Source organism: Sylvia atricapilla, chromosome 20 (assembly GCF_009819655.1).
Source record: "Sylvia atricapilla isolate bSylAtr1 chromosome 20, bSylAtr1.pri, whole genome shotgun sequence".
In the NCBI taxonomy this organism is placed as follows: Eukaryota; Metazoa; Chordata; class Aves; order Passeriformes; family Sylviidae; genus Sylvia; species Sylvia atricapilla.
In genome coordinates, this window is record NC_089159.1 from 10,584,181 (window position 1) to 10,597,905 (window position 13,725).

General features: G+C 43.5%; 1 protein-coding gene across 5 annotated transcripts in view; it reads right to left on the minus strand.

The window, feature by feature from the left end:
- NOS2 (nitric oxide synthase 2) overlaps positions 1-12,573 on the minus strand; it is a 30,140-nt gene extending 17,567 nt beyond the window's left edge. For 2 of the 5 annotated variants that reach the window (XM_066333596.1, XM_066333592.1), the window contains exon 1: positions 12,287-12,571. The gene's annotated coding sequence lies outside the window, so the exon portion shown is untranslated. Of the gene's footprint in view, positions 1-14; positions 350-4,909; positions 5,392-12,286 lie in introns of those variants that run through there. The other 3 variants (XM_066333593.1, XM_066333598.1, XM_066333594.1) reach the window with 3 other exon arrangements.
- Between the last annotated feature and the right edge of the window lie 1,152 nt (positions 12,574-13,725).

Consider the following 13,725-nt stretch of genomic DNA (forward strand, 5'->3'; position numbering starts at 1 on the left):
ATGGTGCTTCTTACCGTGCTTTTGTGAGGTGTCCCAGCCCTGCCAGGAGAGACTCCTCTCTGTCAGAGTTTCCTGCCTTTCCCCTCTCAGGCTCTGTATCCCTCCCGGGCTCCAAAAGCATTTTATAGTGCAGGACCATGTATGCAAAATAGCTGCGAGGAAGGCTGGACATGGATAGTGAAATCGGGGATTCCCCTGATCCTGTCCTGCCTTGCTTGGAGGAGTGGAGGGTGTGTGTCTGCAGCGTGAGCAGCATTACATAACCTGTATAGGAGGGAGGCAGCTCTTGATGCTGTCAGCATCCCTTCCTTCCCTTGGCATGCTGCAGCCTGGACTCCTGCCTGTGCTCCTGCAAAGGGCAAAGTATCACACTGAATGCTGCTTCCAGCCTTGAACACAGTGCTATAATCAAAAGAAATGAATGCTCAAGGGCTTCTTACAGCTTTTATCCCTGTGTGGCCTATCTCCAGGTACCTCCTGTAAAGCTTTATGGCTGTAGGGAGAGAGTGAGCAACTTCAAGAGAAATGTTACAGAGCTGTAGAGTTTTACAATACAGGCCAGACAAGCATTTAACCATGTGCTTACAACTGAAGACAGGTATTTTAAGTTTCACATACATATACTTCTTCCTTCTGATCAAGTTTTAAAGGATCCTTCTCAATTGAGCTTTTGTAGAATTTCTTGCTCTCTAGAGCTCCCTGTTCTGCCTATTGCTGCCTGTGAGATTTGTCCCTTGATGCTTTTCCAAAATATTGGGAATACCGGAAGGAAACTGCAACTTCCTGAAGTACAAACCATTCCCACCATGCTGTTTGTGGCAATATCAGGGGGACAGCTGGATGAGGAAGATGGGATTGCTGAGCTGATCTTCAGTGTAAGACAACTTGTGGACACGTACATTTTACAAAACCAGGCTTCTCCTTGCAGCCTGGAAGGCAGAAGCCCCTTGGGACAGGGCTGGCAGCAGGGCCAGTGCTGTCAGGCACCTGCAGCCCAGGAGGGTGGTGCCAGATAGTGCCCCAACAAGGATTTTGACCTGCCTTACTTGTTTATTGGTATTATGTATGGCTGTTTAAAGAAACTGTTCACAAATTAAAGATGACTTATAAATTTGCTGACTAAAATGAGTAACTGATAACTAGGAAGATTTATAGTTGCTGACCTAAGATCTATAGAAATGAGGCATAAAGCAGCCAGAGAAATGAGGAAATGCATGTTCTTTTCTCATCTGACATTCTTTTATTGGGCAAGCTTGGACAAGGTGTTTTCTTCCCTCTGTGTCTAGCTTCTCTATTTGAAAATGAACATATTGTGTATGTTGAATGAAACGATTGTGTAAAGCATTTCTAGAGGCAAAGCAAGTGCTGTGCACACATGTACATGCATGAGATCCCCTGTATGCATCCCATCCAGGACTGCTAGAGATGAATCTCGTGATAAACAGACCTTGTTTTCTGAGCACTCATTTGCTTGGCTTTATCAAGCCTGTGCTGCTCAGCATCCACTGCTCATGAATTTTCACAGCTTGATTTTTCTTTAATGTGGTGCCTTTCCTCTCACCAGAATTAGGAGGTGAATCCCTTTGTCTAAAATATCCCAGTCATCAGACAGATATAATCAGCAGGTAGAAATGATGGGTGAGAGCTGTGCCACTCAATGCCATGCCAGAAAATTCTGCCTTTACATTCTTCTTTGCATTTGCTACTTTGTAACAGGGTTAAAAAAAGTCTCTTTGCATATTTCCCTTTCTTATTATCCCCTTTCTTCTATAGAACATGGAGAATCTTAATATCTAGTACTATAAGAACATGTCTTAGTAGAAGTTTACTTGAATTCAGTGAGTTCTAAGCTTTTATTATTTACCCTCCTTATTTCCCTGTGATTAGGACTGCTGAAATCTAGGAAAGGTCATGTAGGGATTGGATAGGAAAATGCAGATTTGGGATAACCAGAGGAGGAGAAACATCATTCCTTAGGAGAATTGTTAAAAGGACTGGCTGAGGTACAGCCATTCAGGGGAACTGCTTAATCACTCCTGTTGCCCAGACAAGACCTGTTTTTTTACTCACTTGAAATCAATAATAAAACTCCCTCTGTACAGTAAGAACAAGAGAGAACTATTCATTGCTCAGGTGGACCAGACATTAGTTAAACAAGCTCATTGGGCACTCCTTCTACAAATATTCTACAGGGCTTGGAAAATTTTTCCTTCAGAAAACCAATTCTGCCCATATTTCCTACTTTTGCACAGACACTTCTTCCTCTGCCATATCAGAGTGCAAAACCTGGTTGCTTTCCTTGCATTAACTTTGATGAAAGAGGTGCCCTTTCAGAGCAGACTTTGACCTATTCAGTGCTGTCATCTTGAGTTAACTTTTGTTTTGTTTCTGAGTGTCTGATGGTGTGTAGTCTCAACAATCGTCTCTCTGCAATTTCCTTCCAAGTGAGTCACATTCTGTGTCTGATATTAGAATACAAATCATATCTGCAAGATTCTGCATGAGCTCAAGAAGCCCTATTCCTGAAAACATTTACGAGTCAAGCTCAGGTGGGAAGGTTGCTCCTCTGGGACCAGGGCATTTTGAGTCTTCAAAGAACTACTGCACTGAGGCAAAGCTGGTGACTACAAGGGCTGATCTTCCCAACTTCATGGAACCCAAAGAGATGTCCAACTGTCCCAACACTTCACAGGTTATTAGTGAGCTCTTCCTAAGTCCCTTTCCTAATTTGACTATTGTCTGAGATGTCTCTTGCAGCACTGCTGCACGTGACAGCACAATAAATACAGCACTGCAGCCCCTGTAAACACTTGGCATCTCAGATTTGCTAGGATTTCCTTGTGTGATGGTTTCTGACAAAGGTACAATTAATAACAACTACTGCTCTCAAATATCTCCTCTCATTGACTACCATAACTTGTCTTCTTTTACACTACTTTTGTTTTTCAGTTCTCAAAGAAAATAGAAAATTTGTTTGGTTTGAATCTTCCCCTAAACTTTGTAAGATGGCAACTCTGGTGGGTGTGGGGTTGTTTTGTTTTGGTGTGTGGGTGTGGTGGGTTTTTTGTTGTTGTTGTTGTTGTTGTTGTTGTTGTTGTTGTTGTTTTTGGGGGGGGGGGTTGGTTGGTGTTCTGATTGCTGACTATTCCTTTAAGGTCTTTAAGATATTCACCATTAACTGTAGCCCCTTCATCATTGACCTCTTTATTATTTCAAAATGTTCCTGATAAAGTGGGGATAACAACTCTGCCAAAAGCAAAATAAAAGATCCAGGCCTTGGCACTTGAAAATATGCAAATAAAAGTAGGATCCCAGCCCTGTCTGGACTCCTTTTTAATTTCTGCAGAATTAAGTTATGCTTAAAGCAGCAGTTTGGTGTGGAAAGTGAAATGTTTTGTTTGCCACGTCCTGCTCTCCAGAGGAAGATTGAATGTCAGACGATGGCAGGACAGGGTGGAAAATTTCCCAGTCTGACCATCTGAGGGTGAAAACGAAAGTTAAGGAGAGTGCTAAATTTGCAGAGACGTGCCAGTAAACCCATTCCTTCCTGTCTGCTCACTGTCATTTAGGCCAAACTCAGACATGCAGAAAGAACAGAATTCCCTCATCAGTCACCCCTCCAAAATTCCCAGGGGTGAGGAAGTGAGGGAGGACCAAAGCCATCCAACACTCACACTTGGTTGTGCCTGGCTGCACGTTGGCTCAGGCAGAAGCGATTGCTGGCACCTCTTGACTCACCCCTCAGATATCCTCAGCCACAGCTGCAGCAGCAAAGACAAAATTACAGCAAAAAAAGAGCAAAGTAGCAATTAGCAGCTGACTGGGCCTAAACCCTGGTGTTCTGCGTGTGGCTGTCACAAGCTGGGCTCTGTGTCCTGCACTCCTGGACAGCATTTCACTCCACTGAAGATGTTTCTGTGTGCAGCCTAAGGAAAAGCTGGCATATGGATCAGGAAAAGTTATAGAACAGTGTTTGATACTTCTGCTCCTGCAATCCATGCTTGTCACAGCAGAACAGGAAAAAAAAAAAAAAAAAAAAAAGACTGTGAGATTACAGCATGCAAAGTCAGTTTTATGCTTGAAATATAACAGTGAACTACAGAGCTGCAAATGTCTTCTTTACTAAAAGCATGGTCTGAAGAAGAAACTCCAATTTCAGTAAGAGAACACTGACCAAGGCCAGTAGAATCTCTAACCAAAGACAGGTAACAGAAGATATTTGAATACTGGTTTTGAAAATGCAATCCATAAATTTCTGGGCCAAAATGAAGAACAGAATATTGAAGCATAGAAGTAACTTGAGTTCTGAATCTAAAAGTGTTGATGTTTTTAGTCCAAAACACACACAGCACTGTTGGAACGACTTCAGTAAAACTTATGTGCTTCTCTTTATTGGTGACCTCTGAGTCTCTTTCCCTTACACCTGCCTTTACCTACCCAGTTGTTCCCTGCACATTCAGGTGTCACACTGTACAGTGTATCTTAGCCTACACAAAACCAAAGCATGCTGACCCGCTTTCCGTGTTTTCTGCATGGAGACAGGCCCTTTCTCAGGTAATTTGATGGCTCTGCTTTATATATATGCACTGTTTTACTACCTCAATTGCTTTTAAGGACTCCTGGCTAAGCACTACAGTTAGCACTACAGTCTTGCATGTCAGCACAACTTTCAGTGTGTGTGAATTACATCACACTTTCAAAACTTTCTGTGAGAGGGAAATTGCCTCCCCTCTGCCCTTCCCGACAGTGAAATGGAGCCACAGGGTGTGGGGTGTGAGCTTACAGCTCCTTCTCTAGCAACTATTTATCTTCCCCTATCAAAAAAGACAATTTCCATGGCACATTCTTCAGAGTTATTTTTAGTCAGTTTCCATTGATTTTGAGCTGCAAGTCCAGCTCAATTACTTACACACTGAAATGCAGACAATTTCTCCATTTGGTCTCTGTGGAGCATCCCAGAACACAATCTTCTGCCACACTGCAGCAACCTCCAATTCATGGAGTGAATCTTTGAACTAACTGAAGAAATTTTGTCTCCTATCACAAATCTAAATAAAGACTTCAGTATGAATGTATCTTCTCACGACATCTTCTAACTTGCTAGTTGATCATCCAGTGATTGTACAGCTGGAGAAACACTCACCCCACCTTGTCAGTCAGCAGGCAATGAGCAGTCTTTGCCATGCAAGTTCACTCCAGGCAGTGCTGCTTACACCTGAGGCTTACCTGTGTCCCTGGGGCTGTGGCTCTGTCACATACAGAAGGTCTGCTTTGGGAATATGGGCACACTTACTCTGATTAATCCTCCATCATTGAACAGAACAATTGTTTCTTCATGTGGAACTGCCCAGCAAGCAAACTCAACATGCAAGGGAACCTGAAGCAGTTACTGAGACAGGGTACATTGAATACTGCTGGGATTTGTGGAATACTCCTCAAACACAACTCCCATAACTGAAACGAACTCAGTAACAACTGATGTCATGCACAGGTTCACAGGAGAAGGCAGGTTGGAAGGACCTCAGCACTTCATCTAGTTCAACCTCCTGCCCAAAGCAGGGTCAGCTGTGAGGTGAGGGCTTGATCCAGACTGGTCCTGAGCACTTCTGAGGAACCAGACTGCACAACAACCTGTGCAACTTACTCTGCTGCTGGGCTACCCTTGTGGGGATTTCTCCTTATACCCAGGCTGGACTTCTCATTTCAACTTCTGCCCATCGATTCTCATCTTCCCACACCTGTAAAGAGTCTCCTCAGTGACCTGAAAGCCACTGGAAGGCTGCTCCTCTTCTCCTGGCTGAACAAGCCCTGTTCCTCCAGCCTTTCCTCATGAGGCGGCACCATGCCCCAGTCCCAGTCGCCTTGATGACCGCTGAACTCTGTCTTTGTGTACTGGAGGCCCAAACTGGACTCAGCAGTTCACCAGTGAAGGATGCAGGTACACCAATGGTGCTGTTTTTCCTTCATTGTCCTCTACAGGAATTCCAGGCTAGGGACATAGCATTTAGCCTGGTTTTCATTCAGTAAACACAATGCTGATTGGGACATCTGTTGACCACAGTGACAGAGAAGATGGTCTTTGAAGCTACATTTGGAATGGGAGTTTGGGAGTTTGAAAAGTCACTTACTGAAAATACAAAAAAGAGATGTGGAGGAATATGTGTTGACAAGGTCAGATTCTAGAAAGTGATGGGTGGCTTTATGGAGTGGGCCCAGTCACAGGGGTTAATCTATAACAAACAGTCCTAGTACACACATCAAAGGATTGTTACAGATTAATTAGCAGGTGCTATTACAGCCATAACAATTTTTGTCTCCATTTCTGAAAGGATAAGATGCAAAACAAGAACTTCACTCAGTTCAAATGTTTCACCCAACTCTTGCAGCAAGGGGTATGGACCACAGCCTCCAAAGCATGAGGAGATGATGCAGACTGTGTACATCACTTAAGGAACAGAAAGAGCAACTTTTTTGGTCAAAAACATGTTCTTGCCTCACCTTATTTTATGAGTACTTTTGATTTAGTCATCTGAAACCTGGCAGAAGGGGAAATGAAGGGGAATTTTCTGTAACTTACAACACTGCCATTAGATTTGGGCAGCTCAAGACCTCTCTGACCAGTACAAGCTGAAAACCGCTATGACATCCCTTCCTCCTTCTCATGTACCAGCTTCAAAGACTTAAATTGCAATCTGAGAATTCTCCAAAAGAGCACACTGCTCCTCTTCCTCGTGGTGTTTTTGGGGATCAACAGTTTCTGTACTTCCATGAAGTGTCAAAGTCCTCATCCAATGTAACATCTCTGATCCTGATTTTCTCCCATGTTTTTGCTTTTGAAGTCCCATTTTTTTTAATGGAAGAGCAAAGCTGCATGTGTGAAAGACAGATGACTGGCACCCTGCAATGACTTCACATTCGTAAGAGAGAAATCCTGGCAGTTAATGTCTTGATTTAGTGGAACAACCACTGCAGAGAAGGTGACTTCTCAAGTTTCTGCCCACACAGTGTCTCACAACTTTGGAAAAGGACACAAGAAATAACAGCTTGTGCATGGTTTTGGTAGGGTCTTGTAATGAAAGATATATTTGCCTTCAGCATCACACCCACCTCTTGAACTTGTCCACCCAGGCTGCTGCAGACACTACGTTTTGTAAAACTGGATTAACAAAACTGTTTCACTTTTAATTCCGGTAACCACGATTGGGCAGAGGCCACTCCTCTGGGTATTCCAAGTAGAGAAAAACAGTTTAAGATGGTGAATGCTACTGAGGTACACGGGAATCTCTCCCTTTGATTCCAATGGCTTCGGCTCAGAACCCAAGAACATGGAAAGTAAACATCCTGATAAGCATTTATCCAGACTGCCTTTGTTAGTACAGACCAGGACAGAACTGGATAGAGCACAAAGGCAAGATTTGTGTCTCCCATTTAACAGTCCTGGTGAATTCCAGAGGTTCTTACGAGTGTTACAGAGTTGTGTGGAGCAAAGCTACATAATTATGAGCTGTGATTTCTTTCAGATATTTATAAAATTGAAAACATTTCCTAAGTAGTAAATAAGGCCCTCCTCATATAGTGCAATAAAGTGAGCAGATTATAGGCTCACTACTGTACCCAATCTGTTCCTTTCAAAGCCTCATTGTTAGATCAAAGGGTTTATGATTCTGTTCCTCTCTCAACCACACATGGATTGCATTCAAGTTACTTTTTATGCAAAATACCACTCATATTGTGTACATTCTTTGTATAATTACCTCAGCTATCAAAGTTGCACCTTTGCTTAAGAGGGTAATGAAGCTACAGTGTAGGGATTGGCTCTCCATCTCCAATTTCCTAATAAACCCTGGATGCCTTTTCTTTGCATTTAATCAATTAGAAATAACCAGGCTTGGCATAGGGTCACTGTGACATCCTACAGGCTCTATTCTGTCAGCTGGGAGCAGGATTTGGACATCTCGATATTCTTAAACCATGTTTCTGAAATAGCTATAAAATGATCATCACCGTGTCAGCAGTACCCCCTAACTCAGAGCCATGCTAGTGGAGAATAAGCAATTTCCTCCTGCTTGTCCCCTGAGTCCCAACTGTCAGAGAGCTGCTGTGTGCCCTTTGAAGGTCTCCTGAGTTAAGCACCTCAAAAGCAATCTGAGAATTACTTTTGAAATCTTGGCCAGAAAGCTGCAATGTGCTCTGTGAGATACTTCCAGCTAGGAAAAGGACAAACTCAACAGAACTCTTGGGGGAAAGAAAGCTCCAAGACTCAACAGGTGTCTGATTCTGTACTGTAAACTGTGGTTAAACACACCATTTCTGTTACCTCTAGAAATGGGAGGGGAAAAAAGAAAATAAAAGAGAAAGTAGGCCTTGCAGTTGCACAATTGTGGAAACCAAAATACTCTATTTTTAAGCACAAAAAGTCAGTCCTCAGACTGACTCAGTATGAGGAAGGTGGCTCCAAAATATACAACCTTTGCCTGTGTCCACCAGGATAATACAATATTTTCCAGACTAACTTCTGTTTGACATTTCTTTTCAAACAGTTTTCCTTGTTCCTTGTCTCACACTAGCCGAGACACAGCCCACTTTCGGTAGATGAAATGACTGCTAAGAAATTGAAGCAAGACTGAAAAAATCCCAGATTCTGGGTGATTTTATTCAATGCAGAACATGAGTCAACCTCATCAGCTACAAGAATTTATTGTCAGTTTTGTATCTTTTAAAATCCATTCTGTAGAAGGGGAGAATATTAAGCAAAACACCAGCAGTTTTAAACTCCTCTCAACAAGAATGAATTTCAGAGATGGTGCAAAAAATAAGCTGTCACAGTAAAAAGATATTAAGTGTGGTATTTTTTAAACAGATGATGCTGAACCCTGGCAGAAGGAAGCCCATGGCTAATGAGGCCATTCAGTCTGAAGGCTGCAGCTGCAAGAAAATATTTAAATGGGATAGCAATATAGCCTGGAGCTGTGCCAGAGGAGGTTCAGGTTGGACATCAGGATGAGTTTCCTCACAGAAAGGGTTGTCAAGCATTGGAAGGGGCTGCCAGGGAGGTTTGGAGTCCCCATCCCTGGAGGTGTCCAAGGAAGGCCAGGATGTGGCACTCTGGGATGGGGAAAAGGTGGGGATTGGGCTGAATGATTCTGTGAAGCACCCAAACCAAGGTGGCTCAGAAGCTGCTGATTAAAAAAAACAAAACCCAATTATTCCTTTTCAAAATGGATTAATCCAGAACATGAAAACAGATTCTTCTGGGGGCAAAGTCACCCAGGATGATAATTACAGAAGGGGTAAGTTCAGTGTCCACAGGTGAGGACAGCAAACAGCAGTCACAGAACTTTCCTCTTCAGATTCTGCAAGTGAAGTGAAAATGCCAGGGACCTCTCCCTGAGTGACAAACACTGTTAAACTCTTAGGTGCAAGTGACAGATGCCTCCCTCTGCTTCTAAATTTAAAAAAACCTATTTTAAATATCACACACAATTATGAGGAAAACAGAAAATGGCCTTCAAAGAGCAGGTTTTTTTTTAAAGTTAATGTGTCTGCTCTGCTTAATCACAAGCTGAAAGGAGTACTTGATGACTACTGTGTACTTCAGTTAACACTATTTCATAAAACCTGGCTTGACAGAAGTATAAGATAAATTAATCAAATAATACAAAAGTTGAAAGATGCACCAGCTGGCTCATGCTCCTGCAGAGGTACATCAGCTCTGAGTAGCAGAGGAGGCTGCAGGAAAGGCACAGACCAAGTGGCAGTGCAGGTCCATGTCCAGCAGTGTTGTGTGTCAGGGACTTGCTTCAGCCTACTCTCACCTCGGCTCACCCCTGCTCTTTGGGGTGACACTGAGGGAAGTGACATGGTGGAGCACAAAGCTCTAAAGACTAGTTCTTACAGTTTAAGGTCAAGGACTCCCACAATGAATAGATATTATGATATTGAGTATTTAAGACTCACAGATGTGCTGCCTGTTCAGTTTGCAGCTTATCAAAGCTTTATGTGAAGGCACAATTTATAATGCCAAGTTAAAAGCTATTACAAATAACAAACTGTTTCCTTTAAAAAAGATGTGAGAGAATATTATTTGTTTCTCCCAGAAATAGTGTGTATTCCTCTTCCTTACAGCATCACAGTAAAGATTACTTCCTTATGACATTTGAAAATGAGCCAAACACCACAGAGGAGGGCTTTTTTGTTTAGCATCAAGTCCTCATGTTCAAGTGTCCCTAAACAAAAAGCAATGCTTGTGACATAACCCATCACATGAGGAAGTTTACAAAGTGCTAAAGAATGATTTAAAGAATATTCTATTACTGACAAATGGTGCTAAACAAGGTCTGCCCTGGGTTGGAAATATTCTATTCAGTACCCACAAGGTTCAAATGACTTTTGGTGCCAAGTGTGAATGGAAATCAGTAACACTTCTGACACAAGAATGTGATCAGAAGTATATTTGTCTCTGGCCACGTGAAAGGCAGAATGCTATCCTGGATGTTACATAAAAAATGAATTTACAATCTCATCCATACCAAAGCCTGAAATGAATAAATGAATTACAAAAATTAATAAAAGAGAAAGGCTTTCACTACACAAGAAGCTTCTGGATGAAGCTCCAAGGCTGGTAATAACCAAAGTAGTCTTTACCATTTCTCTGTGGACTTAAGAGCTGGAACATAAACACTAAAAATACATGGCAGCAACCCACTGCTACTGCTCCATCTTTTGACATGTTACTTCCATATTTGTAATGTACAGATTGATTTAAGCTTTAATTTTCCAAGGCTGTGTATGCACAAACCAGAAAGTACAGCACCAGTGTTGGTCTGGCCTTAGACTGGACGTTGAGAAGGCTGTAAAGATTTAGATTACTCATTTCTCCATACTTCAAGAATGTAAATCATCATATCACTTTATTAATCAGAAGTTTCCTAGCTGTCTTTCCTTGTTCTAATGTTTGTCTCTCTTACATAACAAGGCTCCAGCGAAACCCTTGCAACCTTAATCAAGAGTTGCCTGCACATGACTTTTGAACTGTTAACTTCACTCAGCTCCTAACTGTGGAGTACCTAGGAGAAGTTACTGATTCAGGATCTTACTGGAACCAGCTGCAGAAGTGCTTCTGGCAGAATGCAGTTACTACATTTGTGTCAATGAACACCCCAGGCTAGCCAAAGGCCCAGATACTCTTCCCCACTGAAACTGGTGGTGGCAACTGAATGCTTCTGCAGCAAGACCACAAACACAGGCGTTGGCACCACCTCCTAACTGGCCACTGGGATATTGCAATCACATATCAACAGCCCTCCACTTACCAGAACTGGCACAGAAATGGGTTCCTCATTGCAGTAAAAGAAACTGAAGCCTATGAATACACTTGTTTCCTTTTACTGACATTATCACTTGTTCTGTCAGCAGCCTCATGAGCATCCTGAATTTTTTAAACTCTTCAAAAGTAATTAGAAAACACAACACAGCCTCATTTACCCACCATCTTTATGGTCAGAGATTCTGGAGGACTGAAAATGGGAACACAGGTGCACCAGTCTGTTTGGAGTCACTATTTCCTTCCCAATTGCCACGGCAGAATCCAGGAGGACGCTGCCTGTGACCATGTCTTTGTCACCACGGGCAGTAACTGCCAGCACAGCAGCACCAAGGGAACAGGGAACAGCTCTTCAGGCTCAGCAGGGCTGGGTGGCAGAGAGCTGCTCTAACACAGGTGAAGAGAATCCACTGTGTAACTCTCAGGTCAGACAGGTCAGTGAGTGATAAATTTGGACAACTCCAGGGTTAAATGACTTCTGAGCAGCAGTTTTTGAAATAATAATTTTGGTCAAAAGTACTAAAGCTCTGTCCAAAAGCCCTTTCAGAGTTCAAGTTCTCACCTACATCTGGTCTACTATAACATCTTTGGCCTCAAATTATGCTGCTGGAGAATGGAATTGGTATAATGTCTTGAAAACATAGAAGCCTCAACTCTGCAGCTGAAGGACTCTTCAGTCCAGTCATTACAGAAACATGCCTGAGATACTGGGGTTACTTCCACTATTACAAAGATGTAAATAGTTGTTAGCATCATATCTCCTCACCAGCAGGAAAATTACTTGTATATTGAGTAAATAGTTATCTTTGACTCTATTAAAAGTTTGTTTTACTTGGAAAGCCAGATCATGTTTAGACATCATGATAGAGAATTTAATCATGATAGACAATTTAATGCTCTATCACTTTCCAAACGCTAAAATTCACAGATTCTGGTCCTCCATATCAATTACATCTACCATACCTTTGGGCTGATGCTCCCATATCCCAGCTGGCACCTCAGACATCTGGAGCTGCAGACGTGCCATGGCTGTACCTTCCAGCTCCATGGTCCTGTCCCTCTTGAACTAGCCATAAATTAAATAACAGGCATGTAAGAATGATTTAAACACATGCAATTATGCCATTTTGTAACTGAACAAAACATTACATTTCACTCTACCAAAAGTCAATTTAAGCAAGCCATAGAGGAGTGTGATCACTCCATATTTAAAGTTCAGGAAACTGCCATGCTTCCATACACTCTTAATCCCACTAGTCTTAGACTTTTTAATCACTATTGCAGTGATACAAAACTCAGTGCATCTCTAGGCTACAGACCACAAAAACAGAACAGACCTGGAGAACAGCATAGGTCACCTGTTTGCTGGTCTTGATCAGAAGCAACACATTCAGAGTGCTTCTATAAAAAAATGCCTGAGCTTTTTTATTAGTGTTCAGGATCATACTGGATATTCCTTGTCAACTGTCAAGGTTGAAGCGTTCTGTGCTCTACCTTGCACCAAATTATTTTGAAAGTTTAAACCAGAATGGCTGCAATTTTAAAAAAATGTACCTAGGTAGAAAGACAAGTGGCTTTCCTCACATGGAGAAACACCTATTCTGTTGAGAAAATCTACTACCTTCCTGCTTTATCAGAAGTCAAGCAGAAGGCTGGCTCCAGCATAACCCTGAGTATCATCTGGTACAGAAAAGGACGTGAGGAGGAGAAATAAGTGGGGTAGAGAGACAAGACGAGAACAGCATTAAGGAATAGGTAAAATAAAGACAACAAATTTAAAGGTGCGTAAGGGTGATGTGAAAGACACGGGAGTAGAAAGAGGAATGGTGGCGATGTCAGAGGGAAGTGTAACAGAGAGCTGAAGCTGCAGGAGAGAGGGCTAGCAGAGAAAAGGCAGTTTTGTAGCACACTACTCTCGGGACTCCAGCGGCAGCCCCGTTTGTGCCGGGGCCGTGCCCAGCTCCCCCGGCGCTCGGGCGGCACCGCCACCTGCAGGCGGCCCGGCGCCACTGCAGCGGGCGGGCACGGCGGGCACGGCTCGGGCTGCGCTCCGCCGGGAGACGCGCCGGGCACCGGGGCCGCTCCGAAACCACACCGAGCGGCCCGTTACAGGGCGGCTATGGCGTGTCTGAACGGGCACAGAGCCCACACAGCGGGCACGGACCCCCCTCTGTGGGCACGGACCCCACTCACTGGGCACGGACCCCACACAGTGGGCACAGAGCCCACTCAGCGGGCACACACCCCACTCAGTGGGTACAGACCCCACTCACTGGGGACAGACCCCACACAGTGGGCACAGACCCCACACAGGGGGGACAGACCCCACACAGGGGGGACAGACCCCACACAGGGGGGACAGACCCCACTCACTGGGCACAGACCCCACCCAGTGGGCACAG